This window comes from Rattus norvegicus, chromosome 19, assembly GCF_021556685.1.
Source record: "Rattus norvegicus strain SHRSP/BbbUtx chromosome 19, alternate assembly SHRSP_T2T, whole genome shotgun sequence".
In the NCBI taxonomy this organism is placed as follows: domain Eukaryota; kingdom Metazoa; phylum Chordata; class Mammalia; order Rodentia; family Muridae; genus Rattus; species Rattus norvegicus.
Window position 1 is genome coordinate 17,965,476 of NC_141552.1, and position 27,946 is coordinate 17,993,421.

Genomic DNA, 27,946 nt, shown 5'->3' on the forward strand with positions numbered 1-27,946 from the left:
TTCTTACTCAAGGGTTCTGTCCCCTCCTGTGGACTTAGAACTGACAGCTACAGATGGATCTCTGCATGTTCCATGGATCCTGGGCTAATAAGTGAATTCAAAGTCACCAAGGGGGACCCAGTGTGACAGTGTCTTTTGTGTGGATAATGTGGCTGTTTCTCGGACACACACTTTATGAAGTAATCACTGACATGCTTTACCCAATTGTTAGGGTCCATGTGGTTCTTCTGAGAGAGCAGCAGATGCTCTATCCTGTGAGTCATCACCACAGCTCCTGCAGGTGCTTTTGTCCTTCCACATCATGTACTGTATTAGGTGGACAGGATCACCTCCAATTAAATAGAGAGATCTCAGGAGATGTGTATTCACAGGAAATTTACTGAGCTGTGCATGCTCAATGTGTTAGCTTGCCAGCCATCCCTACAGGGCTCTGGTGTTCCCACTCCTCATTGTGGGTCAGGATCATCCTCCAGCACCACTTAGTGTCCATATTAGAGCAGATCTTTCACCTATTATCAATGATGACCATATGTATTCTGCACATCTGACAAAATACAGAATAGAAATTAGCTTCCTGTTGGCCAGATTGGCATAATGAGTTTTTTGATTGTTAGCATGAAAATTATTTTAATCTAAGCAGTTTAGGGAAGAACCTCAAGGACACCCATAGTGAATGCAGCCTGCAGCTGTGAACACAGGTTTCTGTTGGAGAGCAGGCCTGTGCAGGCCCAGAACCTAGGTGGGACAGTTCAAGCTACCCTTTTTCCATGGCCAATCTGGGATCATATTGAGAATGTATTTTTTCCAGGTGACTGATTTCCAATTTATGGAATTGAACTAAATTACTGAGAGTGGAGGTGACTCAGAGAGTTAAAGTACAAAAACAACAATCCAGAATGTCCACAAAAGCTTGCTGTCACCCCAGGGCTTTTAAAAGCTCAGCAGCTAGAGAAGCAATGTAGTATTTGGTTATTTTCATGCTTGGGTCTAGTCATTCATTATAAGCTGACCATGACACAAAAAGAGTCATCTGTGTCACAATAGAAGCTAGTTGTAACTAGATTCACCCCCACACTATCACATCACTACCGTATTTGTGGTTCTCAGTTACTATCTAAGACCCTGGAAGAGGCCTGGGTCTTGCTACACAAACTCATAATTTATGTCTTCATGACACTGTGTGCTTTGTTCTGTTGATGCTACCATTGGCATACAATACCTTGGATACTTTGTGCTGACATCTGTGACATGAGACAATAGTTCATGCCATGCCTAACCTGCATAAACTGTCCTTAGAGTACGGTGTAGTCAGAGGGGCCTTTTTTTTCTCTCTGAATTTTCAAAATATTTCCAGTCTTCAGACAAGTCTTCAGCCATTGTCCAGTGCCTGTCTTGAGATGTCCACATTGTCTCCTGGGAGTATTCATCCAGCCTGCTCTGTAATTTTGTAGAAGATTAATAGCGTTCCAGCCCTAGGATTTAATTCAGTGTGATTGTACTTTCCAAACATGCTCAAAGCCCTACATTCCACCATAGCCTGTGTGCTTTAGAGAAAGAAAATAAAGAACCACATTGCACTTGAAATTTCTCCCCCAACAAAAGGAGAGCCTGCATAGGGCCTTTAAGTAACTCTAAGTCCCAGCTTCTGCATAACTCCCTCCATCGACTCCATTATTGGTGTATTTTCATTACTGCTCACTTTATTTTTGGTGTGCAAAGAATGTGTACCATGTCAGTAAAGTGTGTGTGTGTGTGCGTGTGGGAGAGAGAGAGAGAGAGAGAGAGAGAGAGAGAGAGAGAGAGAGAGAGAGAGTTTGTGTTTGTTTGTGTTTCTGTGCAGGTGTTTGTGTATGTTCATCCATGAACTCACTATCAATTTTCATAAAATGACTTAGAAGACTGTAATGAAAACTGTCGAGGTGCATGCAGACGTGTGTTACTAGTGTCCCACGGCACCTGGCAGGTAACACTGAAATGGTGGTCTACTATAATACAGCCTAAAAACAGGCTGTGGATGGTTTACACAGAGATTGTGACGTCATCACCACTAGAGAGAGCAGCAAAAGCTTCATTTATCACATGCTGCTGTTACCAAGATGAGGCAAAGCCTTATCCTACAGAGAGTCTGGTATGATTTGATGGCAGGAAATAAACTTAGTACTAAAATCATTCAATTACAAACGAAGAGGATAATACAAAGAGTCATAGGAAGCAAGAGCTGTTTTTTGAGGAGATCCATAAGAGAAACAACCCCTTTCTGAAACTAAGTACACACCACAGTGTCAATACCTAAATTATCAAATCAGAAATGAAAAGGGGGATGAAGCAATAGACATGTGAGTGAATTCAACAATCATTAGGGCTTCTTCAGAGTCCTTTACTACAGAAAAGTGAAAAATCTATTTGATATTGGTAATTTTTCTACACAGATAGCAAATACCAAGTTAAATCCAAATGTGGGATTTAACTCATAAGATTATTCTCATAAGAAAATAGATAGTATTTAAACGATGCCACTACAAAAATTAAAAAATATATATGAGGGCCACTAGGCTTTAATGCAGCCTTTCTACCAGACGTTTAATGACGACCTAATAACAATAGTGCTTCAATTATTCCTCTGATTTGAAAGAGAAGGAACATTGCCAAACCCCTTCTCTGAGTTTCTCTTTTTACCTAGAATTCCTGAGTCTGTTGCTTCTTCCATTGTCACCCCGTCAATAGAGCTGCAGGGCGAGTCTGTCCCGCCCCAGAGGGTATCTGCCAGCTGACAGGGCTGGGTTTTGCTCTGCTTGCCCCTGCTCCTGCCCCCGCCCCTGCTCTTGCCCCTGCTCCTGCCCCCGCCTCACACCCGCACTCGATGTCGCCTCCGACCCATCCCCTTTCCCAGTCCCACCACCGCCCTCGACTCAGACCCGTCCCAACCCCCCCCAGCCTGCCCTCGCCCCTACCCTGCCCCAGCCCCGACCCCCCCACACCCGTCCTCTCCTTCGCCCCCCTCCCTGGCCTCCGCCCTCGCTGCCGCTGCTTGCGTTGCTACCATTCCTTCTTCGACTCCCCTGTCGACCCCACCGCCACTGCGGCTACCTTCTCCCACTTCTTCAGCCCAAGACTTTTGAGATCCTGGCTTGCAGCGCTCTGCACTAGGAGGCTAATGGAGGTGAGGAGAGCCTAAGGGACAGACCCCAGGCCTGGCCCCAGAGACTTGTGTCTCCCCCCTCCCCCGAAGTGCTTTCCCGCAGTTCTCCATTCTGGGTTCAGTTTGTGGGGACCCCAGCAGGTGGCAGGCTTTGCTGATCCTCAGGTGTGAGTCTGGGACAGTGGTGGGACTTATGGTTGAGGGAAGTCTTTCAGGCAAATGCAGGCTTTTCTCAAACTCTTGGACCATCTGGTGCCCTCCCTGGGGTCACAGGACCTGTGGAAGTTGGGAAGCCACTTTTCCCTGTCCTGTGTGACTTTCCCTGCAGAGTGAGCCCTCCTGCAGGAGATACTCTCTCATGCTTCTTTAAAAGCACCTGTTCCTCAGATCCAGATCAGCTGTGAAAACAGGCTTCTCCATGTCAGTGTGCTAGCTCCCCCTCCCAGCTCAGAGCTGCCACACCTAAGGATCCTCCAGCCCCAGTACTGGTTGGGTCTCATGGAGGAGTTAGAGCAAAGTGCCCCTTCTGAGAAGTGACTCAGAACAGAAGGTTCCTGCAACCCAATGAGGTCTCTTCCAGTTGCCCTGTTCTTGGTTTGCACTGGTATAATTCTGAGTCCCAGATTGGCAGCCCACATTGCTGTGAGGGTTGCTGGAGATTTTGCCCTGCCCACAGAACAGAAGTTTCAGAAGAAAGGCCAGTTTGGCATAATGAATTCTTTTGATAGATGGCAACAGAATTATCTTAATCTAAGCAGTTTAGGGAGGAACCTCAAGAGCATCCATAGTGAATGCAGCCTGCAGCTGTGAACACACGTTTCTTTTGGAGAGCAGGCCTGTGCAAGCCCAAGACCTAGGTGGGACAGTTCAAGCTGCCCTTTTTCCATCGCCAATCTGTGTTTGTATTGAGAAAGTATTTTTTTTCCAGTTGACTGATTTCCAACTTATGGAATGGAACTGACTTACTCAGAGTGGGGTTGACTTAGAGAGTTAAAGTACAGAAGGAATAATCCAGATGTCCACAAAAGCTTGCTGTCACACCAGGGCTTTTAAAAGCTCAGCAGCTAGAGAAGCAATGTAGTATTTGGTTATTCTCATGCTTAGGTCTAGTCATTCATTATAAGCTGAACATGACACAAAAAGAGTCATCTGTGTCACAATAGAAACTAGTTGTAACTAGACTTATACCACATTATCACATTATTACTATATTTGAGGTTCTCAGGTATGATCTTAGAAACTAGAAGAGGCCTGGTTCTTGCTACATATAGTCATATTCTATATCTTCACAACACTGTGTGATTTGTTCTGTTAATGCTACCATTGGCATACAATACCTAGGATATTTTGTGCTCACATCTGTGACATGAGACAATAGTTCATGTCATCCCTTACCTGAATAAACTGTCCTTAGAGTACAGTGTAGTCGGAGGGGCCTTCTTTTCCTCTGAGATAGCAAAACATTTCCAGTCTTCATACAAGTCTGTCAGCCATTGTCCAGTGCCTGTCTTGAGATGTCCACATTGTCAGCTGAGAGTCTTCATCCAGCCTGCCCTGTAATTCTGTAGAACATTAATAGGGTTCCAGCCCTAGGAATTAATTAAGTGTTCTAGTACTTGCCAAATATGCTCAAAACCTAGTTTCCACCCTAGCTCTGTGTGCTATACAGAAAGAAAATAAAGAACCCATTGCACTTGAAGTTTAGCCTCCAACAGAAGGAGAGCCTGCACAGGGCCTTTAAATAACTCTAAGCCCGAGCTTCCCCACAACCCCGTCCATCGATTCCTTTATTGGTGTGTTTTCATTAATACTCACTTTCTTCTTTGTGTAAAAAGAATGTGCACCATGTCAGTAAAGTGTGTGTGTGCGTCTGTGTTTGTGCATGTTCATCCATGAACTCACTATAAATTTTCATAAAATCACTCAGAAGTCCCTAGTGACTGTCGAGGTGCAGGCAGACTCATGTTACTACTGTCTCATGGCACCTTGCAGGGAGCACTGAAATCGTGGGCTACTTTAATACAGTCTAAAACGAGGCTGTGCATGGTTTTCAGTGAAATTGTGACGTCATCCCCACTACAGAGAGCAGCAAAAGCTTCATGTATCACATGCTGCTGTTACCAAGGTGAGGCAAAGCCTCATCCCATAGAGAGTCTGGTAGGATTTGATGGCAGGAAATAAACTCAGAACTAAAATCAATCAATTACAAACAAAGAGAATGATATAAAGAGCCAAGCAAAGCAAGAGCTGGCTTTTTTTTTTTTTTTTGAGAAGATCCACAAGACAGACAAACCACAGAGCCTATATCTAAAGTACCAAATCAGAAATGAAAAGGGGGATATAACAAAGGACACTGAGTTAATTCAACAATCATTAGGGCTTACTTCAGAGGCCTTTACTACAGAAAAGTGAAAAATCTATTTGATACTGGTGATTTTTCTAACAGATAACAAATACCAAGTTAAATACAGATTTGGGAAGGTAATGAATAATTCCCATAAGGAAATAGATACAGTCATTAAAGGCTGCCACTCCAAAAATTAAAAATAATAATAATCAGGGCCACATGGCTTTAATGCATCCTTTCTACCAGACTTTTAATGAAGACCCAATAACAATAGTGCTTCAATTATTCCACTGAATTGAAAGAGAAGGAACATTGCCAAACTCCTTCCCTGAGTTTCTCCTTTTACCTAGAATTCCTGAGTCTGTTGCTTCTTCCATTGTCACCCCATCAATAGAACCATTTAAAATGGGATGTAATCGATGTCTGGAGCCTCATTCTTTCCCTTGACCTCCATGCGGTGTCCAGAAGGCATGCCTGTTCTCATGGACATGGATTCATCTCTTTTTGCTGCAGCAAGAAGAAAGCCAGCAGAGGAGGCAGGAACTTACAAAGAATCAGTAGGATTTCTAGAAAAGAAGCATCCAGATCTCCATTCTCAGAAAACCCCTGGCTTGCTCTCATGTGACTGGGTCCTCAGACACCAGCAGCCTTAGATGAGACCAAGGAAAGCTGTGCAGAGTCCTGGGTCCCCAGGTTCTTGACCTCCTGAGTGACAGCTGTAGACACGTCCTCCAGGGAATCCTTACAGCTGGTGACATCTGGACAAGGTGAACCAGATGCCAAAATGAGACATGGGAGAGAAATCCTAGGCTGTTTGGAAGGAATCAGTCTCTGCTTTTGCTTCTGTCTCTGTGTGCCCTGCTGCTATGATGTTCATGGGGAGCTCTCATGCCAGTGGGTCTCCTCCTAATGTGTTTGTTGTTGCAGATGTCCTGGATGTTCTGGACCCCATCAGAACTCAGCCCGTGCTCAGTCATGGAGGTCAGCACCTTCCTGTCCATCAGGTCATGAGACCTGAGACAGTTGAGGTAACGGCAGTTGGCCTGGGTGAAGTGCTCACAGACTTGGACTCTCTTGCATGGCTGTGGCTTCAAGCAGATCTGTTTGTGGCTGTCTCCTTTGTAGTAACTTTTGCAGGAGAAAAGCATCCCCCTGTACCAGGAAGAAGGCCGGCTCCTCTTGGTTAAGCCCAGAAAGCTCATGATTCTTCAGGACTTGGAAGCTCTGTTCCTAAAAACTTGGTGTGGATATTTGCAGAGGTTTCTCTGGGATTTTGCATAATGACTCTGTCCCAGAAGTTTGAGCTTGCAGAGGCTTGGGCAATCTGTAGCATGGTCCCTGGATGCACTTGAGATTGAAGCCACAGGCTTCAGTAGTAGCCGCCACCTACAGCGTGATCCCTGCCTGATCTCCAGTCTCCAATAGGAATAAGCAGTCTTGCCCAGCAGCCCATAGAGCTCTGCCTCTGGAGCCTGATCCTACTCTGCAGTTCCTTTAAGGTCATGCAGCCCCTGTGGGTCCACAGGATCTTGGTGATGAAACAGTCTGCCCCAGGATCCCCCATGGTGCACTATGGCTGCAGCTGCTCAGGCTTGTGAGCTGGACTCTGCTTCGTGGAGTAAGGAAACTGGAAAAGGGGATAACACATGAAATGGAAATGAAGAAAATAACCAGTAAAAATTAAAAGAATTAAAGTCATCATCTCAGGAGAATGAGTGGGAAGCCAGGTCCTTAAGCAGGCAGGTTCTCCACAAAAATGCATGCTGGGTTCAAGACTGGACATGAGGTGCCCTGAGCTTGGGGACTGCCAGGCTCCTACTGGGAAGAGAGCTTTCTTCTTCATTTCCGTAAGTCTCTCTAGTTTTCTTTTAAGGCTTTCATCTCATCATTGACTTTCCCAATGACCTTTTATGACAAGCCATTATGGTTAACAAGAATTAAGTAAGGGCTCATTGAGCTATTGGTAGTTGGAGGTCTGGGGGAAGCCCTGGATAGAGAGATCTTGCCTGCCAGGGGTGGGATGTGCATGGTGGGAGGGACTAGTGGAGTGTCATTGGCCTCAGTATGCACAGGCTTGGGGCTGGTGCCTGGCTGCCTGGTGTGCCTCTGTGGCTACTTGGCCTGGGTCTCACCGAAGATGCCCATGGTGGTTGCTGGCCAGTTGTGCTTGCTCTCCCTGTCCTCGGGGCTTCTGGCGGGGCTGACCACAGCCTTGAACATGGACAAAGTGGGCCGGAAATTGGAGGATCATGGGAGCATCTTCAACTTCCCCCTCCCCAAGCACTGGCAGTTGCAGCTGGAGGACAAGCCACTGTGAGTTTCCCCACATCCAGGCAGGTGTTCTGCACCACCAGGAGAGCAAGGGCAAGCACTGCTGCCACCAGTCCCACATGCGCAAGGCCTATTTGCTGACTGGCAGGGCTTCACTTTGCTCTGCCTGGCTCTGCTTTGCCTTGCTCTGCCCTGTGGGCTCTCACTTCTTTGGCCAAAGACTGTTGAGATCCCGGCTTGCCTCACCTTTCAATAGGCACCTCTGTGAAGTGAGGAGAACCAAAGGGACAGAAGGCTGACCTGGCCCTGGAGACTTGTGTCTCCCCCTCCACCAAAGTGCTTTCCTCAGTTCTCCACTCCAGTTTTAGTTTGCAGGGATCCCAGCAGGTGGCAGGCTTTGCTGAGCCTCCCCTGTGAGAAGGGGACAGTGGTGGGACTTATGGTTGTGGGAAGTCTTTCAGGGAGATGCAGGCTTTCTCAAACTCTCCGACCATCCATCCAGTGCCCTCCCTGGTTCCCATTCCCTGTGTTTGTTGCGAAGTCACTTTTCGCTGTCCTGTGTGACTTTCCCTGCAGACTGGGCTCTCCTGCAGGAGATACTCTCACATGCTTCTTTAAAAGCCCCTGTTCCTCAGATCTAGATCAGCTGTGAAAACAGGCTTCTCCATGCCAGGGTGAGAGCTACCCCTCCCAGCTCAGAGCTGCAACACCATAGGATCCTCAGGCCCCAGTGCTGGGTGGGTCCCATGGAAGAGTTAGAGGAAAGCTTCCCTTCTGAGAAGTGACTTAACACAGAAGGTTCACAAGTGATAGTCAACCCCCAAGTATTTCTTCCAGGAGAAAGCACTCAGCTCTCCCCTTTAGACAGTTTAGGCTCCCACATGGCCCAGTTTTGTGATTGGGGAAGATTTTCTGGAGCTTAGTTGGCCAGTCAGAGTGGGGCTACATTCTTTTTTTTTTTTTCTTTATTAACTTGAGTATTTCTTATTTACATTTTGATTGTATTCTCTTTCCCGGTTTCCGGGCCAACATCCTCCTAACCCCCCCTCTTCTATATGGCTGTTCCCCTCCCCATCCTCCCTCCATTACCACCCTCCCCCCAACAATCACTTTCACTGGGGGTTCAGTCTTGACAGGACCAAGGGCTTCCCCTTCCACTGTGCCCTTACTAGGATATTCATTGCTACCTATGAGGTCAGAGTCCAGGGTCAGTCCATGTACAGTCTTTGGGTAGTGGCTTAGTCCCTGGAAGCTCTGGTTGCTTGGCATTGTTGTTCATATGGGGTCTCGGGCCCCTTCAAGCTCTTCCAGTTCTTTCTCTGATTCCTTCAACGGGGATCCCGTTCTCAGTTCAGTGATTTGCTGTTGGCATTCGCCTCTGTATTTGCTGTATTCTGGCTGTGTCTCTCAGGATCGATCTACATCCGGTTCCTGTCGGCCTGCACTTCTTTGCTTCATCCATCTTGTCTAATTGGATGGCTATATATGTATACGCCACATGTGGGGCAGGCTCTGAGTGGGTGTTCCTTCTGTGTCTGTTTTAATCTTTTCCTCTCTCTTCCCTGCCAAGGGTATTCTTGTTCCTCTTTAAAGAAGGAGTGAAGCATTCACTTTTTGGTCATCCTTCTTGATTTTCATGTGTTCTGTGCATCTAGGGTAATTCAAGCATTTGGGCTAATAGCCACTTATCAATGAGTGCATACCATGTATGTCTTTCTGTGATTGGGTTAGCTCACTCAGGATGATATTTTCCAGTTCCATCCATTTGCCTATGAATTCCATAAAATCATTGTTTTTGACAGCTGAATAATATTCCATTGTGTAGATGTACCACATTTTCTGTATCCATTCCTCTGTTGGGTTCTTTCCAGCTTCTGGCTATTATAAATAAGGCTGCTATGAACATAGTGGAGCATGTGTCTTTGTTATATGTTGGGGCATCTTTTGGGTATATGCCCAAGAGAGGTATAGCTTGGTCCTCAGGTAGTTCAATGTCCAATTTTCTGAGAAACCTCCAACTGATTTCCAGAATGGTTGTACCAGTCTGCCTCCCACCAACAATGGAGGAGTGTTCCTCTTTCTCCACATCCTGGCCAGCATTTGCTGTCACCTGAGTTTTTGATCTTAGCCATTCTCACTGCTGTGAGGTGAAATCTCAGGGTTGTTTTGATTTGCATTTCCCTTATGACTAAAGATGATGAACATTTCTTTCGGTGTTTCTCAGCCATTCGGCATTCCTCAGCTGTGAATTCTTTGTTTGCCTCTGAACTCCATTTTTTAATAGGGTTATTTTACTCCCTGCGGTCTAACTTCTTGAGTTCTTTGTATATTTTGGATATAAGCCCTCTATCGGTTGTAGAATTGGTAAAGATCTTTTCCCAATCTGTTGGTGGGGCTACATTCTTAATCCATACTCATTCACACAACAGAACATCTTCCTCCCCACCCACGAGGCTTTGACTTGAACCCAGGTCCTTCCAGGACCAACAGACCTGAGAGAACAGATTGCAGCACAAGAGAGAAAAGAAGCCAGAATAGTTTAAACTGGAGAAAACCCCCATATAGGCCATTTACCAACTATAGGGGTTGTGCATATTGTGGACTTCAGAATCTTAAGGTCAGATTTTTCTGATTACACCTTATAGGTGAAGCTGAAGTCTACTGAGGGTGGGATCATCCCAGGCAGGGAGGGGATCTGACTCTGCAGGCCTGGCCACCCTCTGCATTCTCCCAAAAATAATTTTTAGTCAGCTGTAAATCTGAAGTGAAATTTGTTTTTTGTCAACTCAAACGGTTGACATTTCAAGTCTCACACACCATGTGAGAGACACACATTTATCCACAGGGGATTTGAACTTACTTCTATAGAAATGACTGTGGGCCAACAGAGGGAAAGCATTCTTGCCTTTACCATTCTGTCTGTATCAGAGACTACATGGACTGGCTTCCTGGACAGACATGTCCAAGCAGACAGACATTGTAATGAGGGAAAACTTAGGCAAGAAATGACCTGGGGACAGTGATTTCAGATTGTGCCTTTAGCCAGGAATCTCTGTTGTCATTAAGGCAAGCAGTCTTGGGCCTGCCAAAACTTGTCAGTATTTCAGGGCTCTTACAACTGCTCCAGGTACTTCTGAGGTGAAAGCCTTTCATTAAAAAAAAAAAAGTTTATAGAGCAATATTTCTCAACCAGTGGGTGGCAACTGCTTCACAGAGATTGCATATCAGATACCTTGTACATTATGACTCATAAGAGTAGCAATATTATTTATGAAGTAGCAATGAAATAATTTTATGGAGGGGATCATCACAGTATGAAGAGCTGTATTAAAGGGTTGCAGCAGTAGGACTGTTGAGAACCACTGCCATAGAAGCTGACACATGGGAGCAGACTCCTCAGATGAGTAGAGATCCATGGCAAGGGATACTGTGTCCCACCCTAGAACCCAGAGGCAGAATCTATCCCAGGAGTCTGTGGGCTCACCTTGTCTTAAATTCTCCCAGGGTCAAGAATAGCATTGATCATCTCAGCAGAGTCAGCTTGCACAGCCACATCAGGCCCATGGCTTCCCTGTACAGAGAAGGATGTGGGTCTAAGTGACAGACAGTGAGACTGAGGGGACCCTGATACTCATTTGCTTTGAGCTGTGGTTTCTTCACCTGTAAACTGGAGGTGTTTCTGCTGAATTGGGTTGTTGTGGAGATTAACAGAACATACAACCTGCTCAGTGTCTGCCTGGCATGGACCCTGCTGGTTAAATGGAAGCTGTCGATGATGACGATATTAAAAGTAGAATTTCTAGCCAGATAGTGTTAGTTGTGGGGCGCCATACAAGTGTTCTAAGCATTTTCTGATTCTAAGACCGCCTCACCTTACAACCTAAGGCTCTTGATTTAAATTTTAAAAAAAGAATAAATATAAAATACCAATATGAAAAAATCATAATCAGAAATGAGCTAATTCCTGCGAAGTCATTTAGCTTTACATTTTCTGCTTCTATTTCCAAGGCATCTAGAGTAGCACTATCCGAGATCCTAAAGCCTTCTATTATTTTTTTTTTTATTAACTTGAGTATTTCTTATATACATTTCGAGTGTTATTCCCTTTCCCGGTTTCCGGGCAAACATCCCCCTCCCCCCTCCCCTTCCTTATGGGTGTTCCCCTCCCAACCCTCCCACCATTGCCGCCCTCCCCCCATAGACTAGTTCACTGGGGGTTCAGTCTTAGCAGGACCCAGGGCTTCCCCTTCCACTGGTGCTCTTACTAGGATATTCATTGCTACCTATGGGGTCAGAGTCCAGGGTCAGTCCATGTATAGTCTTTAGGTAGTGGCTTAGTCCCTGGAAGCTCTGGTTGCTTGGCATTGTTGTACTTTTGGGGTCTCGAGCCCCTTCAAGCTCTTCCAGTTCTTTCTCTGATTCCTTCAATAGGGGACCTATTCTCAGTTCAGTGGTTTGCTGCTGGCATTCGCCTCTGTATTTGCTGTATTCTGGCTGTGTCTCTCAGGAGCGATCTACATCCGGCTCCTGTCGGTCTGCACTTCTTTGCTTCATCCATCTAGTCCAATTGGGTGGCTGTATATGTATGGGCCAAATGTGGGACAGGCTCTGAATGGGTGTTCCTTCAGTCTCTGTTTTAATCTTTGCCTCTCCCTTCCCTGCCAAGGGTATTCTTTTTCCTCATTTAAAGAAGGAGTGAAGCATTCACATTTTGATCATCCGTCTTGAGTTTCGTTTGTTCTAGGGATCTAGGGTAATTCAAGCATTTGGGCTAATAGCCACTTATCAATGAGTGCATACCATGTATGTCTTTCTGTGATTGGGTTAGTTCACTCAGGATGATATTTTCCAGTTCCAACCATTTGCCTACGAATTTCATAAACTCGTTGTTTTTGATAGCTGAGTAGTATTCCATTGTGTAGATGTACCACATTTTCTGTATCCATTCCTCTGTTGAAGGGCATCTGGGTTCTTTCCATTTTCTGGCTATTATAAATAAGGCTGCGATGAACATAGTGGAGCACGTGTCTCTTTTATATGTTGAGGCATCTTTTGGGTATATGCCCAAGAGAGGTATAGCTGGATCCTCAGGCAGTTCAATGTCCAATTTTCTGAGGAACCTCCAGACTGATTTCCAGAATGGTTTTACCAGTCTGCAATCCCACCAACAATGGAGGAGTGTTCCTCTTTCTCCACAACCTCGCCAGCATCTGCTGTCACCTGAGTTTTTGATCTTAGCCAATCGCACTGGTTAAAAAATGGGGTTCAGAGCTAAACAAAGAATTCACAGCTGAGGAATGCCGAATGGCTGAGAAACACCTAAAGAAATGTTCAACATCTTTAGTCATAAGGGAAATGCAAATCAAAACAACCCTGAGATTTCACCTCACACCAGTGCGATTGGCTAAAGCCTTCTATTATGGTGCTACCCATTCATTCCTCTCTCCTTGAGGACTTCTCAGGTGACTTACCAGAATCAGATGGCTTTTAAGATTGTTCCCATCAGGTGCGATCTCTTTGTCCATGGGCCTTGCCAAAAGTTGCAGGGCCAACCTGTTGTTTTACAATCCAAAATTCCAGACATTAATTTTACCAATGAAGTTTCAGGAGTCAGATGCTGAAGTCAAGTAAAGCTCCCAACTGTCTTTCCTGATTCACTGACCTCCCAGAAGAAGAGCAGTCCTGTTCCCTCTGAACACTTTCTTAAAAATCCTTTAACTCAAAAACTTTCCATTGGTTTAGTTATCTAGATTTCCTTTCACGTTGTGTCTTGATCTGCTGGACCTAAGTGCACTTTTTACCTTTGCCATAAATGTGTGTGGTAGGTGAGCCATACCGTAATTAAGTCCATGTTTACATGAATAAACAACTCTTGCTTTAAATGTCTGTGCCATGGCCCTGCTATACCACACACTAGTTTTTCAGTAAATAATACATTCTTGGAGATCACAGTGTGATCAAATATTTTGTAACATGATTTAGTAACGTCCCCTTGATTTTATAAATCAATTTCTTTGACGAGGATTCTGGGTGTTGTCTGTCAGGTCTGAGTGCATCATCTTGGGAATCCCAAGGAACATCAAACTTGGGCTTTTGAAACTGTTGCATATGGCCAACCCGGAGCAAAAACCACCCAGGAATCTACTGATACTTGACACACATTCATTCACCTGCCTTTTTCATATAGTTTATGGCAAGAGGTCACCATTCTTGACCTTGTTTCATTATAAAACGTGGTACTAAATGTAAGAGTTGGGGTCAAGGAGATCACCCCACAAATCACAAAATACCCATCTCAGATAACCATGTATGGTTTATTGAATACAAAACATCCATGAATTTCAGGACAGAATTAAAAGTCCAAACCTAAGGATAATAGAATAGAAGAGAATTTAGATTTCCAGTTTACAGGTCCAGTAAGCATATTCAGTGAATCATAGCAGAAAACATCCATAAGGTAAAGAAAGAAAAGGCCATGAGGGTACAACAAGCCTACAGAATGCCAATTTAATCATACCAGAAACAATTCCTCCATTAACATAATAATTAAAACACTGAATGCACAGATCAAAGAAAGATCATTAGAAGGGGTAAGGTATAAATAACCAGTAACAAATAAGTTCAGACCTATCTGAATTACACCAGACTTCTCAACAGAGACTCCAAAAGCCAGAAAATCTTGGGCAGATGTAATGCGGACCAAGGATCCTATACCCAGCATAATTCTCAATCACCATAAATGGAGAAACCAAAATATTTCATGACAAAACCAAATTTAAACAATATTTTTCTCTAAGAAAGCACAACAGAGGATTGTAGTAGGGAAACTCCAAGACAATGAGCTAAACTATACCCAAGAAAAACCAAGAAATAAATCATCTCTCAATAATTTCAAAAAATGAAGCACACAATCACCATTTCACCCATAACCAGAAAAAGAAGAGAAAGCAGCAACTATTGGTCTTTAATATCTAACCAGACCCTCTGTCACCAATCCCCCAGCTCCTAGGGAATAAACTGCCAGCCAAAGTATATACAGGGTCTATGGTTCTAGTTAACTGTGTAGAAGAGGACTGATTTAAGTGGCACCCATGTGGCGGGAGGCCATTGACTACGCTGAGGCCTGTTGCCCACCAAAAGTAGATGCTGGAGTTGTGAGGTGGGAATGGATATGTGTAGGTGGGGGAACACTGTCATATAGGCAAAGCTGAGCAGAAATGGGATGTAAGATATTATGAGGGGAGTGTGGAAAGCAGGACAACAGTTGAAATGTAAATAAATAAAATAACCAATTAATAAAAAAATAGCCAAAAATAAAATAAAAAGTGAAAAGGTAAAAGAAAACTTACACCAAAACAAAAGAAATCCTTGTAGTGGATTGGCCTAATTCTGCTTGTATTTTAATGCTAATATGTAGAACTCAAGACTGGTTAACCTCCAAAAACTGACCCTGCTCCCAGTTAACTGTGATCATAAAGAAGCCAACAGCCAACAGCTGCACAGCAGAGAGATGGGGGAGGTGAGCTTTGAGGGCTTTGCTAGAGAGGATCATGAGGAGGGAAGAAGGAGGAAGAAGCTGCCAGAGAATAAAGGAAGAACATGTGTGATGGAGAGGAGAGAGGAAGAGGAGAGCAGCCATGGTTAAGGGAGAGGAGAGCCTGGTCCTGAGGGCTGTCCAAGTGCAACAAAGAGCAGCCAAGATGCTACACAGTCAGTACGAGTTGAGTGTTATTGTTTGGAAAGTAGATCTGATACCATGGAGGGCAGGCAGCTGCCCAGCTACTGTGCTGATTAAGGCATATGATGAATAAATTTACAAAATATGTATAACCAGTAAGGAGCTCTATAGAGGATCCTAAAAGGAATACTTTAGTTTGAAGAGAAGGATAAAATACCAGAGGAAACAGGAAATAATTTAACAAAACTAGAACAGTCAATCAAAAGAAGCCAATAAAACGCTTCCTGGTTGCTGCCGCTGCAGAGAGCCCCTGGGCAGCACCCCACGAGCGAACTTGAGCCTCGGGACCACAGATCCCGGCCCGCAGCAGCTCTCTGCTCCCAGACCCGGTGAGAGAGAGACCCAACCGCCTGGTCAGGTGGGCACTCCTGAGGCTGCAGAGCAGAAGAGACCACCAACACTGCTCACCCCTGCCCACATCCCTGGCCCAAGAGGAAACTGTATAAGGCCTCTGGGCTCCCGTGGGGGAGGGCCCAGGAGCGGCAGGACCCCTGCCACAGACACCGCCGGACCCTGAAGGAAACAGACCGGATAAACAGTTCTCTGCACCCAAATCCCGTGGGAGGGAGAGCTAAACCTTCAGAGAGGCAGACAGGCCTGGGAAACCAGAAGAGACTGCTCCCTGCACACACATCTCGGACGCCAGAGGAAAAAGCCAAAGACCATCTGGAACCCTGGTGCACTGAAGCTCCCGGAAGGGGCGGCACAGGTCTTCCTGGTTGCTGCCGCTGCAGAGAGCCCCTGGACAGCACCCCACGAGCAAACCTGAGCCTCGGGACCACAGGTAAGACCAAATTTTCTGCTGCAAGAAAGCTGCCTGGTGAACTCAAGACACAGGCCCACAGGAACAGCTGAAGACCTGTAGAGAGGAAAAACTACACGCCCGAAAGCAGAACACTCTGTCCCCATAACTGACTGAAAGAGAGGAAAACAGGTCTACAGCACTCCTGACACACAGGCTTATAGGACAGTCTAGCCACTGTCAGAAATAGCAGAACAAAGTAACACTAGAGATAATCTGATGGCGAGAGGCAAGCGCAGGAACCCAAGCAACAGAAACCAAGACTACATGCCATCATCGGAGCCCAATTCTCCCACCAAAACAAACATGGAATATCCAAACACACCAGAAAAGCAAGATCTAGTTTCAAAATCATATTTGATCATGATGCTGGAGGACTTCAGGAAAGACCTGAACACACTTAGGGAAGCACAGGAAAACATTAATAAACAAGTAAAAGCCTACAGAGAGGAATCGCAAAAATCCCTGAAAGAATTCCAGGAAAACACAATCAAACAGTTGAAGGAATTAAAAATGGAAATAGAAGCAATCAAGAAAGAACACATGGAAACAACCCTGGATATAGAAAACCAAAAGAAGAGACAAGGAGCTGTAGATACAAGCTTCACCAACAGAATACAAGAGATGGAAGAGAGAATCTCAGGAGCAGAAGATTCCATAGAAATCATTGACTCAACTGTCAAAGATAATGTAAAGCGGAAAAAGCTACTGGTCCAAAACATACAGGAAATCCAGGACTCAATGAGAAGATCAAACCTAAGGATAATAGGTATAGAAGAGAGTGAAGACTCCCAGCTCAAAGGACCAGTAAATATCTTCAACAAAATCATAGAAGAAAACTTCCCTAACCTAAAAAAAGAGATACCCATAGACATACAGGAAGCCTACAGAACTCCAAATAGATTGGACCAGAAAAGAAACACCTCCCGTCACATAATTGTCAAAACACCAAACGCACAAAATAAAGAAAGAATATTAAAAGCAGTAAGGGAAAAAGGTCAAGTAACATATAAAGGGAGACCTATCAGAATCACACCAGACTTCTCGCCAGAAACTATGAAGGCCAGAAGATCCTGGACTGATGTTATACAGACCCTAAGAGAACACAAATGCCAGCCCAGATTACTGTATCCAGCAAAACTCTCAATTAACATTGATGGAGAAACCAAGATATTCCATGACAAAACCAAATTTACACAATATCTTTCTACAAATCCAGCACTACAAAGGATAATAAATGGTAAAGCCCAACATAAGGAGGCAAGCTATACCCTAGAAGAAGCAAGAAACTAATCGTCTTGGCAACAAAACAAAGAGAATGAAAGCACACAAACATAACCTCACATCAAATATGAATATAACGGGAAGCAATAAGCACTATTCCTTAATATCTCTCAATATCAATGGCCTCAACTCCCCAATAAAAAGACATAGATTAACAAACTGGATACGCAACGAGGACCCTGCATTCTGCTGCCTACAGGAAACACACCTCAGAGACAAAGACAGACACTACCTCAGAGTGAAAGGCTGGAAAACAACTTTCCAAGCAAATGGTCAGAAGAAGCAAGCTGGAGTAGCCATTCTAATATCAAATAAAATCAATTTCCAACTAAAAGTCATCAAAAAAGATAAGGAAGGACACTTCATATTCATCAAAGGAAAAATCAACCAAGATGAACTCTCAATCCTAAATATCTATGCCCCAAATACAAGGGCACCTACATATGTAAAAGAAACCTTACTAAAGCTCAAAACACACATTGCACCTCACACAATAATAGTGGGAGATTTCAACACCCCACTCTCATCAATGGACAGATCATGGAAACAGAAATTAAACAGTGATGTAGACAGACTAAGAGAAGTCATGAGCCAAATGGACTTAACGGATATTTATAGAACATTCTATCCTAAAGCAAAAGGATATACCTTCTTCTCAGCTCCTCATGGTACTTTCTCCAAAATTGACCATATAATTGGTCAAAAAACGGGCCTCAACAGGTACAGAAAGATAGAAATAATCCCATGCGTGCTATCGGACCACCACGGCCTAAAACTGGTCTTCAATAACAATAAGGGAAGAATGCCCACATATACGTGGAAATTGAACAATGCTCTACTCAATGATAACCTGGTCAAGGAAGAAATAAAGAAAGAAATTAAAAACTTTTTAGAATTTAATGAAAATGAAGATACAACATACTCAAACTTATGGGACACAATGAAAGCTGTGCTAAGAGGAAAACTCATAGCGCTGAGTGCCTGCAGAAAGAAACAGGAAAGAGCATATGTCAGCAGCTTGACAGCACACCTAAAAGCTCTAGAACAAAAAGAAGCAAATACACCCAGGAGGAGTAGAAGGCAGGAAATAATCAAACTCAGAGCTGAAATCAACCAAGTAGAAACAAAAAGGACCATAGAAAGAATCAACAGAACCAAAAGTTGGTTCTTTGAGAAAATCAACAAGATAGATAAACCCTTAGCCAGACTAACGAGAGGACACAGAGAGTGTGTCCAAATTAACAAAATCAGAAATGAAAAGGGAGACATAACTACAGATTCGGAGGAAATTCAAAAAATCATCAGATCTTACTATAAAAACCTATATTCAACAAAATTTGAAAATCTTCAGGAAATGGACAATTTCCTAGACAGATACCAGGTATCGAAGTTAAATCAGGAACAGATAAACCAGTTAAACAACCCCATAACTCCTAAGGAAATAGAAGCAGTCATTAAAGGTCTCCCAACCAAAAAGAGCCCAGGTCCAGACGGGTTTAGTGCAGAATTCTATCAAACCTTCATAGAAGACCTCATACCAATATTATCCAAACTATTCCACAAAATTGAAACAGATGGAGCCCTACCGAATTCCTTCTATGAAGCCACAATTACTCTTATACCTAAACCACACAAAGACACAACAAAGAAAGAGAACTTCAGACCAATTTCCCTTATGAATATCGACGCAAAAATACTCAATAAAATTCTGGCAAACCGAATTCAAGAGCACATCAAAACAATCATCCACCATGATCAAGTAGGCTTCATCCCAGGCATGCAGGGATGGTTTAATATACGGAAAACAATCAACGTGATCCATTATATAAACAAACTGAAAGAACAGAACCACATGATCATTTCATTAGATGCTGAGAAAGCATTTGACAAAATTCAACACCCCTTCATGATAAAAGTCCTGGAAAGAATAGGAATTCAAGGCCCATACCTAAACATAGTAAAAGCCATATACAGCAAACCAGTTGCTAACATTAAACTAAATGGAGAGAAACTTGAAGCAATCCCACTAAAATCAGGGACTAGACAAGGCTGCCCACTCTCTCCCTACTTATTCAATATAGTTCTTGAAGTTCTAGCCAGAGCAATCAGACAACAAAAGGAGATCAAAGGGATACAGATCGGAAAAGAAGAGGTCAAAATATCACTATTTGCAGATGACATGATAGTATATTTAAGTGATCCCAAAAGTTCCACCAGAGAACTACTAAAGCTGATAAACAACTTCAGCAAAGTGGCTGGGTATAAAATTAACTCAAATAAATCAGTTGCCTTCCTCTATACAAAAGAGAAACAAGCCGAGAAAGAAATTAGGGAAACGACACCCTTCATAATAGACCCAAATAATATAAAGTACCTCGGTGTGACTTTAACCAAGCAAGTAAAAGATCTGTACAATAAGAACTTCAAGACACTGAGGAAAGAAATTGAAGAAGACCTCAGAAGATGGAAAGATCTCCCATGCTCATGGATTGGCAGGATTAATATGGTAAAAATGGCCATTTTACCAAAAGCAGTCTACAGATTCAATGCAATCCCCATCAAAATACCAATCCAATTCTTCAAAGAGTTAGACAGAACAATTTGCAAATTCATCTGGAATAACAAAAAACCCAGGATAGCTAAAGCTATCCTCAACAATAAAAGGACTTCAGGGGGAATCACTATCCCTGAACTCAAGCAGTATTACAGAGCAATAGTGATAAAAACTGCATGGTATTGGTACAGAGACAGACAGATAGACCAATGGAATAGAATTGAAGACCCAGAAATGAACCCACACACCTATGGTCACTTGATTTTTGACAAAGGAGCCAAAACCATCCAATGGAAAAAAGATAGCATTTTCAGCAAATGGTGCTGGTTCAACTGGAGGGCAACATGTAGAAGAATGCAGATCGATCCATCCTTATCACCCTGTACAAAGCTTAAGTCCAAGTGGATCAAGGACCTCCACATCAAACCAGACACACTCAAACTAATAGAAGAAAAACTAGGGAAGCATCTGGAACACATGGGCACTGGAAAAAATTTCCTGAACAAAAAACCAATGGCTTATGCTCTAAGATCAAGAATCGACAAATGGGATCTCATAAAACTGCAAAGCTTCTGTAAGGCAAAGGACACTGTGGTTAGGACAAAACGGCAACCAACAGATTGGGAAAAGATCTTTACCAATCCTACAACAGATAGAGGCCTTATTTCCAAAATATACAAAGAACTCAAGAAGTTAGACCGCAGGGAAACAAATAACCCTATTAAAAAATGGGGTTCAGAGCTAAACAAAGAATTCACAGCTGAGGAATGCCGAATGGCTGAGAAACACCTAAAGAAATGTTCAACATCTTTAGTCATAAGGGAAATGCAAATCAAAACAACCCTGAGATTTCACCTCACACCAGTGCGATTGGCTAAGATCAAAAACTCAGGTGACAGCAGATGCTGGCGAGGATGTGGAGAAAGAGGAACACTCCTCCATTGTTGGTGGGATTGCAGACTGGTAAAACCATTCTGGAAATCAGTCTGGAGGTTCCTCAGAAAATTGGACATTGAACTGCCTGATGATCCAGCTATACCTCTCTTGGGCATATACCCAAAAGATGCCTCAACATATAAAAGAGACACGTGCTCCACTATGTTCATCGCAGCCTTATTTATAATAGCCAGAAGCTGGAAAGAACCCAGATGCCCTTCAACAGAGGAATGGATACAGAAAATGTGGTACATCTACACAATGGAATATTACTCAGCTATCAAAAACAACGAGTTTATGAAATTCGTAGGCAAATGGTTGGAACTGGAAAATATCATCCTGAGTGAGCTAACCCAATCACAGAAAGACATACATGGTATGCACTCATTGATAAGTGGCTATTAGCCCAAATGCTTGAATTACCCTAGATCCCTAGAACAAACGAAACTCAAGACGGATGATCAAAATGTGAATGCTTCACTCCTTCTTTAAATGAGGAAAAAGAATACCCTTGGCAGGGAAGGGAGAGGCAAAGATTAAAACAGAGACTGAAGGAACACCCATTCAGAGCCTGCCCCACATGTGGCCCATACATATACAGCCACCCAATTAGACAAGATGGATGAAGCAAAGAAGTGCAGACCGACAGGAGCCGGATGTAGATCGCTCCTGAGAGACACAGCCAGAATACAGCAAATATAGAGGCGAATGCCAGCAGCAAACCACTGAACTGAGAATAGGTCCCCTATTGAAGGAATCAGAGAAAGAACTGGAAGAGCTTGAAGGGGCTCGAGACCCCAAAAGTACAACAATGCCAAGCAACCAGAGCTTCCAGGGACTAAGCCACTACCTAAAGACTATACATGGACTGACCCTGGACTCTGACCCCATAGGTAGCAATGAATATCCTAGTAAGAGCACCAGTGGAAGGGGAAGCCCTGGGTCCTGCTAAGACTGAACCCACAGTGAACTAGTCTATGGGGGGAGGGCGGCAATGGGGGGAGGGTAGGGAGGGGAACACCCATAAGGAAGGGGAGGGGGGAGGGGGATGTTTGCCCGGAAACCGGGAAAGGGAATAACACTCGAAATGTATATAAGAAATACTCAAGTTAATAAAAAAAAAAAAAAAAAAAAAAAAAAAAAAAAAAAAAAAAAAAAAAAAAGAAGTACATGCTGACCAGAAGTGGATATAGATCTCTCCTGTGAGATACAGCCAGAAAAAAAAAAAAAAAAAAAAAAAAAAAAAAAAAAAAAAAAAAAAAAAAGAAGCCAATAAAACACACAAAAATTAACAAAATTAAATACATAGGTTTAAATAATATTTGCATATCACTAAACTCAATTCCCCAGTGAACAGACATTATTTAGCCAGAAACAGGATCACCATCATGAGAGATGTAGAGGATATACTAGGGAAACAGACCTAAGACACAGGTCCCTATAGCAATTCTATGCAGTTTCTCTATCCAGCTGACAGAATAGATTTCAAACCAATCCTGTCAAGAAGATGTAAGGACATTGATTTTATACTTTGCAATTACCAAAAGATACTACAATTCTAAATATATACATATTAAACACAGCAGTCACAAATTTAAATATATAATTATCAGATAGATGTGAAATTACCCATTAGCTATAATAGTGGTTGTGATTGTTTTTAATAGTCTATTCTGACCACTTGGCAGATCACATGCAAATAAACAAAAGAGGAGGAGCAGAATTCAGTGACATCATCAGTCAAATGGACCTAACAAACTACACTGAACTATACATATATTTTCTATCAGCCTGTGGATCTGTCTCCAAAATTGACCACGGATTAGGACACAGAACAGCCCTCAGGAAAGATAAGAAAGCTGAAGTAGTGTCACGCATTCTATCTAAGCACAAAGGAATCAAACTGGTATCACACAATAGAAAGTGCAGTCAATACACACTCTCGTGGAAGGTCAGCAACACAAACAACACACTCCTGAAAGGGCCAAGGGAGAAACACACAAGGAAAAATTAAAATTCCTAGAAATGAGTGACAATGAAAACACAACCACCACAGATCTATGCGATACAACATAGTTTTAGGAATTATGTTGCAGTCAGCAAAGCCAGAGCAATGGACCCATCTAATCCCTTTGTCATGCATCAGAAGTAGAGAATGTGGAGTGTGCCCTGTTGGGTTAATGCCTTGAACTGGCTCACCACATTCCCAATTTCCCTTTGCAATGATAACATATTTTTGGCATTACACATTGGATGTATGCAATTTGCCTTTTGATTTCATAGGGGAATAATTAAGGGACTTCCTGGAGTGTCGAAAAGCACTGTGGATAAACTGTGTAGAGACCGAAAGACTACAGGGGTTTTGGAAGCTGAGCTAATGTATTTTTATTATGATATGTTTAAGAATCTATGGGGAATTGGGAGTGGAATATGGTGATTTGAATGATAATGGCCCCCATAAACTCACATATATGAATGTTTGTTGCTGGTTAGTGGAAATATTCGGGAAGAATTATAAGATACGGATTTGTTGGAGGAGTGTATGGGATTGGGCTTTGAGGTTTCCAAATTCAACACCATCTATAGTTAACACTTTCTCTGTCTCCGACTTGCACATAAGATGTAAGCTCTCAGCCAATTCTCTAGAAACATGGTGTCCTACCTGCTGCCATGTACCCCAGCATAATATTCATAGACTCATGATCCTTGAAACTGTAAGCTGAAATAAACTCTTTCTTCTACAAGTTCCCTTGCTCATGGTGTCTCTTCACAGCATAGAAAAGAAACTAAGATTGGAAGGAACAGTTAAGTGAAAAATTTCTCAATAATATCCTGGAAAATAAAATTCAGACATTTACCAAATGTGTCAGGTACCGTGATCAAGCTGGCTTGACTGCAGAGGTGCAAGAATGTTTCAACAAATACAAATGAATAAACAATTCACCACAGAAAACCAAGGACAGGAAACACATGATCACTGCAGTAGAGGCAGACAATCTCTTTGGCAAAATCCCACAGTGATTAATGCAAAAGTCCTGGAGAATCTGGGATATGGAGAAGACATACCTTAACATTATGAAGGCGATATGCAAGGCCAACAGCATCCTAACTGGAGGAAACAATAATGGATTTCCACTAAAATCAGGAATAAGTCACAGATGTTCATTCTTTTCATCTAATTCAACTAGTATGTGAAGTCTTCTCCAAACAATATGACAATAGAGAGATGGAAAGGCATGTTAATATGAAAGAAAGCAGTCAGAGTATTCTCATTTGCCGGCGATATGATCCATATATAAAGACCACGAAACCACTAGCAAACTCCTATGGCTCATGGACACATTCACTAAAATCACAGTAAAATCAATAGAACTCCTGTATACCAACAATAAATAAGACGAAAGAAGCCAAGAAAACAAACCCATTCAGAATAAAAATCTTGTAATATCTAAGGAAGTAAAGACTTGTTAAAATGAAATCATTAGGAAAAATAAAAAAACTAAAGAAACCAGAAAATGAAGAGACCTCTCATTTTCATGTATCAGTATGATTTATATTATTATATTGAATCCTACCAGAGTCATCTACTGGTTTAAATCCATCCCATTATAATCCCAATACAGATCTTCATGGGAATGAAAAAAAATCTCAGAAGTCACATGAAAGCACAAATGAGCAGGGCAGTCAGACACTGCTAACTAATAAGACAGTAAAGCACTGCGGGAGGCATCACCTTTAATGATTTCACCTTCATTTTGGGGAATAGTAAAAAAGAAAAACCAGCATGTTAATATCATGAGAGCAGACACAGTGCCTAATGGAATAAAATTGAAGAGCCTGATATTGGCCTATGTTCTTATCAGCATTTGGGTTTTGAGAAAAAGGAAAACAAACAAACAAAACAAAAAACCCACAACCCCCCCTCCCACCACCACACACAAGTGCAGTTTTCAACCTGTGGGTTGCAACCCCTTCAGGGAACAGTCACATATGAGACATACTTTATACATGATATTTACATTACAATTCAAAACAGTAGCCACCTTACATTTATGACTTAGCAATGAAATAATTTGGTAGTTGGGGTTGGTTACCACAATGTGAAGAACTGTATTCCTTGAGTTGTTCTTGGTCATAGTATTTTTCTGCAGTAACAGAAATGTGACTGATATATAAACTGGTACCGAAGTGAGTGGAGATGTTTGTGAGGAATCTCTTGATTTTTTGGAGGAGGGTGGGAGACTTTGGATTGGGAAAACTGTTGAATTATTTAAGAAGATCTTAACAGTTCTTTTAGTTTGCCACATGGGAGACATAAGTATTGTGAGTCTGTGCAAAATAGAGCCTCTCTGATGAAACTTCAAAGGATGGCAGGAACTCTATTGGTGACTGGCTTAGAAGCAATTGATATAATTTTGGCAAACAATCTGTCTCTTTTCTGCCTGTTTACTAAGAAGTGACCTGAAGATAAATAAAAAGCTAATTGACTAATTGTTTTGAGCAAACTTCAAGGGGTAGCTATCCGGTGACCTTCCTCATATGGTAGGAATGTGTGTTTGTATTTTTCATTGTTAATGTAGCCAGGACTTCAGTTAATCCTGCCACATTCAGGGTCTGGAGGCATAGGACACTGCAAGATCTCCCAGGATTTGGAAAATGTCCCAATTGTTGTAAGGTCCCCAAAACATGTTGTCACCCCACACACATTGGGAAGCAACTTAAAGGAATATGACCCCCTCATTCTCAAGAGGAAGGGTGGGTGGGTGGTTATTTGTCTGCCGTGGGCTGTAGATGATTATTGTCAGTTAGGGGGTTGGTTGCAAGTTCTTACTGGCCATGGTCAGGGAGGAAACAGTAAAGCAGATTCGAATCAGGAATGTCTTTCTTCCTTTCTCTTTCTGTCCTCAATTCTCTGTCTAATGTGGTGGGAAATCAGGAGAAGGGACTAAAATGACAAAATCATAGATCACTGTATCTCTCTTTATACTAGAAAGCAATACCAAGTCTCAAATATTTTAGGATGGCATGGATTTTTGAATGATGATAGAATTTAAAATTGTACTTGCATAAATGATTCAATTCATTTTTAAGATATAAGTATATGCAACTTATTCACAATGTGGTGTAAAATTCTAATTTAATAAAATTACTACTGCACACTGCCGTGGATAATTAAGGAATTCAAGCTAGTACTTTCCAACTATAAATAATCAGTCTTCCAGTCATGTTAGGTACTGCTTTAGTTAGGTACAGAAATAAGCTTTATTTAACTTCCTGTGTATGTTTTTAAAGTTAAGTAGGAAGTAAATCCCTTGGGAAAAAAAGCCACATTTGTCCACTGAGATAGACATTACATACAAAGGTGGTTCTCAAATCCTTTAGAGATCTGAAGAATCTGCCATTTCAGATGTCCTAATAGTTAAAGGCTTTTCACAGTGGGAGAGACCTCAACTCCTGGTAGTGTCCCCAATTTATTCTGAAAAAGATGATGGGCTCTAAAGAACCATTGGGTGAAATACTACCCACTTACCTCTACTGCTGCCAGAAAGCTGTCCAGACTGTGCAGAAGTTGATCATGGGGAAGTCTGTGTCCCAGTTTTTGGAAAAAAAAATAGGATAGTCCTTCAAGTGACCTGCTTCAAAGGATTGTTGTCAGAGCTCCTGGCCCATTGAGTTGAAGGTGGATGCCACAGTGACACAGGAATATTTGCTGACTGACTCCCAGGGTAGCCAACAATTTCTGTCATTTCTTAGGTTTGGAAGCTGTTTGCTCTGAATTTCCTTTTATTCAGGCAACATTTCTCCTCCTCAGATCTTGGATGGGGTTGAAGATTAGATAGTTTAGTCTTAACCTTTTCTTGTTATGAGAATCAGAAAAGCAAACTTGTTCACCATCGTGCAGAAATGTGACAGCCAGGAACCTGGACAGGAACAGGGTGGACATGGGAGGCTCAGAAAGCAGGGCTCTATGGACACTCCACAGCAGTATCAAAACTCCTGCGATAACCGCTCTGGCACCATAAATCCTGAGAGAGGATGGGGATGCCAGGAGAGTGTGCGTGGTCTGCCCACTGCCTGGGACTTTTAAAAGCTTGTACCACCCCCGAGCACATAGAAGAGCTTGAGCAGAAAGAGGCCGATGCCCAGAAGCCGCTGCTGTGGTAGGAGGCAGTTATGGCGGTTGGAGGTGGAGGAGTGATGGGAGAAGACCGAGGAGTTTCCCCAAAAGACAAGAACAGACACCATCCTTACTACTCCAGAACCCACGCCAATCCCACCCCACCCCTAAATGCCCAGTCCACTGCCAAACTTCCCCATGCCAAGCATTCACAACTTCATCCCCACTGTGCTCATTTCTTATTTTTTTTAACTTCTTATTTATTCTCTGTGAACCTCACATCCTGCACCTCAACTCCATTCATCTGCCCTCCCCTCAGGTCTGCACTCCACCCTTACATCCTGCTCTAAATCAGAGCAAAAATAATCTTCGTGTGGAAGCTGAATAAAGAAAAAGAAAAAGAAAATTTGTACGCAAAAAATGTGTCAAATTTTAAGGATGAAAGACATAAACGCTTAAATTGTTTGGAATTAATGAAAGTACATTTGGTCTCAGAAGACTTATTATGGTTAATAAATGCAAGTTATGATAGATAAGGGATACAAAGCTTAAAAAGTGATAGAAAATGATTTAGGTACAAAATTTTAGACTAATATAATTTAGATAATGAAGTACCTTCTCCAATTTTGCAAAATACGAATGGACAGAATATTGTGACAGTAATTCTTACCTGATGCATCTCATAAGTTTTCTTATTTTATCTAGCTTATTAATGTTAAATTAAAGGTATTTCTTGGAGTAAAAGGGGAAATGCTGA

The 27,946-nt window shown here is 42.6% G+C and overlaps 1 protein-coding gene and 1 pseudogene across 1 annotated transcript in view; one reads left to right on the plus strand and one right to left on the minus strand.

Moving 5' to 3' along the window:
* LOC147998945 (disks large homolog 5-like) overlaps positions 1–27,946 on the plus strand; it is a 70,118-nt gene that overhangs the window by 31,938 nt on the left and 10,234 nt on the right. The window lies entirely within an intron of this gene.
* On the minus strand, positions 5,765–7,050 carry LOC147998948 (zinc finger CCCH-type antiviral protein 1 pseudogene; annotated as a pseudogene).